General features: G+C 37.4%; 1 protein-coding gene across 1 annotated transcript in view; it reads left to right on the top strand.

Annotated features, from left to right (window-relative positions):
- Positions 1–3,600, top strand: part of LOC105808025 (aldehyde dehydrogenase, cytosolic 2) — a gene marked incomplete at its 5' end in the record, with an annotated part of 31,816 nt that overhangs the window by 1,040 nt on the left and 27,176 nt on the right. The gene's annotated exons all lie outside the window — the stretch shown is intronic.

The raw sequence follows: 3,600 nt of genomic DNA on the forward strand, positions 1-3,600 counted from the left end.
CACTTAGGTAAATTTTCCTTTTTCACCTCTCAGGCAGGGTTTCCTCCTGGAGTAGTGAACATTGTCCCTGGTTACGGGCCCACTGCAGGAGCAGCCATCTCTTCTCACATGGACATAGACAAAGTGGCCTTCACAGGATCAACAGAGGTAACACCACTTACTCAGCCCAGAAGTCAAGAATGTCTGCATCTCCAGCTATCAGAAGCATGTTTTATGTAAACGTGCTTTTTTGAGCCAACACTTCCTTAAAACAAAAGTTCTTTTTAATGATTTGTTGCTTATTTTAGCCTTCAAATATGTGCATAGAACATAAGCAGATGTACTTTGGATGAAATGCAATACCTATTACAAACTAAAAGGACTAGAGTGAACTATTTTTAACATGCTTTCATTATTTCTGATGAGAAATATGGCTGCTGAGACCTTGTCATATAATTAGTAAGGTTTACAGTAGAAAATATAAATTAGGCCATATGTGATTTATATGAATCAATGTAATGTTATCCTGTAGATTATGGAAATTAAATAGTAGAGCCTCACCCATACCTCCTTTTCTGGGGCTCTCTCCTCCTTAGATATTCAGAAAGGGAGCCAGAAACTCAGCTTCCATGTTACTCATGGCTTAGCCTAAATTTTCTGTCTGGCTCAAACCTGGCCATCCAAAGGTTAAATAACAGGACCCCAACCATGAGCACTGTGAGGAGAAGCAAGAGGGAGAGAAAGAAAGACAGCATCCTGGGATGTAGACTTTGGGAAAATGAATTCCCATTTATTGAGATAATTTTGTATCCTAGGAAAACAAGGTGGTGAGATCATATTGTGCCAAGAAAAACAAATCCTTGAGTCATTCTGTTAAATTAATGTGACATTGTTAGATGCTCAGTGCAAAAACTACTGTATGCCTTTCATTGGTATACAGTATAGAGGGTGAAGAGTGAGCATCACCCCATCTTAGAAAGCTGCCCAGACAAGTAAGAAACAAGGCTGGATGTGACAAGTACTAAAATATGCACAAAGTGCTGTAAGGGGGTTCACAGGATAGAATAATGATGTCCAAATGGGTGCGAGAACTTGCTGTGTGTTTTGAGGATTTGTTCCTTTTTTTTTCTTAACCCCCTGGAGATTGAGAAGCAAAAAGAATATTTCAGACAGAGAGGTGAGGCTAATTGGATTACTTTATGATCCTAATGAGCCACTCCAATATAAAGAAACATTTATGTAGAGAACAGAAATGTTGGAAAATAAAATTTTCTTGGCCTTTTGAAAATGAGATAAATATATACATATTTTTCTGTTTTTTATAGACATAGAGTAGTAGAATTTTGCATTCTGTAAATCCCTAATTGAGACAGGGGAAAGCCAGCGCCACATTCAGGATTTGTGAACAAAACAAATGGGAATGTTCAAGACATGGCAATAAATTTTAAAATGGTGAAATCACAAGTTGAAATCATAGCAGAGAAGGTGAAGGAAGAAAGGAACAACTTCCTCAGCCTGGGCTTCTCGACCTTCCCCAGTACGGAATCCATGTGGCTTTCAAGGCCCAGATCCCACACCTGCTCACTTCTCCAGTTCATCTGGACCAAGGGATGCTGTTCCCCGATCCCAACTCCAGCATCATTGCCTGTTTTTCTTGGCTCATCCCTTAGCTTCTATTGCATTTGTGGGGGGTGGAAACTTTACCTACCAAAAACACCTCAAAACTCTGAGATTAAAAATCCAGGAAACATCTGTGTTCATATTCTGACTCTACCCCTGCTAGCAGTGTGTCTTCAGAAGTAAAATAACCTTGCTAATTTAGTTTCTTCATTTGTAAAATGGAGACAATGATATCAACCTTACTGAGTTGCACAGAATAAAACTAAGAGAGCTAATGAGTGGTGAAACACGTAGCACCCTACCCAGCACTCAGTAAATGCCATGGTTATTATGTGTCTGTACTCATTCCTTTTTCTCTTTCCTCTGCCACTCTTTAGTTTCTCACAATAATTTAGAAGGTATGAGGGAAGAACTTCCCCTCCCTATAAATTTTCCCCATCTCTGCCACTCTGCCCCATCACTTCCTGATTATCCCATGCACCTTTTCATTCCCACATGCTTTTTGTTCATGCGTGTCATAACCTGTTCTAACCTGGCTCCCACCACATATTCCCTGGCTGGCTTTCTCCTCACCTCTGCAGTCGCAGGAGCACTCTGCATTTAACAACATCCGTCTGTGTTCCCATTGGCCGTGATATACAGCTGTAAGAGCACATGCCCATGGCCTTTTTATGTGTCTTTCTCTCCCTTGCGGAATATCCGCAAAGACTCTTGTTAATTATTATCTCCCAAAACCAGTACAGTGACTAATTCTAAATAAGTATAAAGAATTAAGTGTGAATAATATGACTGCAGAAGCCACATAGAAAAACCCATCTTAGTTGCAATGCATGGAACTGAGATCCATGCTCCCTGGAACCTCTTTCTCGGTTTTTGTTTAGCTTCTGGTTTGTTACTGCACAGATATCAGGGAAATTGGCAAATACCATGAAAAAGGCAAACAATAGATTACATCCTTTGTGGTTATTATAGCAATGATTCCCAGTCTAACAACACTTTTAGTGAGGTAAGAATTTTAATGTCCCATGAGATTCGTATAAAATCGTACCCTACTCACATTGTGCAAGACATAGTAAGTTATACCCTTTTCATGAGCATTTGCTATTTCTGCCTCACATGGAAATGCCATAATATCATAGAATATATTATTTACCAAATAGTCTTAATAGTTCTTTTCTTCATTGCAAACTTCTGAGAAAAATGATGAATTTTTACTTATTTCCAATAAAGGAAAGAAATCATGAGACAGAAAATGGATGTTTCCTTGCTTGAGCTTAGACATTTGGGAAAATTCAAGCAAGCCTTTTATTGACCACTTAAACTTGCACTAAGCAAAAGTATAACCTTTCTTCCTCATCCATGCTTCTAACCACTCTTCACACTAGTCTTTCGGTATCTGTAGCTTGTAGAAAAATAATTCTGATTTTACTCCCTTTCCCGAGATAAAAGTTATCTACTTCAATAGAGTTTCTCCAGTAAACTAAAGTTTAAAAAAAGGAAAAGAAAAAAAAAGATACAGAATGAAATTGGGGAACTCAAGGAGGGAAGAGCAAAGAATGTTATCTAGAATAAAAAAAATTCTTAATCACCTTAAGTGAAAATTCAACTTTTGAAAATAGTCCTTAGGAGTATGTTACAGAAGGAAAATGAAACACAAGAGACATTTCAGACTGGGTTTCCCAATAAAAGTCTACTTTTAGTTTATTTTTATTCATCTACTCATAGGGGTTCAACTTAGAACCATGAAGTCTTTAGGATGAAAACATTGGATTAGTTAATGCTATATTCTGTAATGCCCAGTAGCAGTTAGTTCAGTAACCACATAAAATTTATACATACACTTAGCAAGCATCTACTTTTGTTCAGTTGGAATATAATTTTTTTATTAAAATTTGTCATGTGTATTAGGAAAAAATAAACCCAGAGAATAAAAGAAGCAAAGTAAAGTGAATTATATTTAAAACAAAGAAAAGCAAAGATCATTTTAGTGGATTAAGTCTC

This window comes from Propithecus coquereli, unplaced genomic scaffold (genome assembly GCF_000956105.1).
Source record: "Propithecus coquereli isolate 6110/MARCELLA unplaced genomic scaffold, Pcoq_1.0 Scaffold166, whole genome shotgun sequence".
Lineage (NCBI taxonomy): Eukaryota > Metazoa > Chordata > Mammalia > Primates > Indriidae > Propithecus > Propithecus coquereli.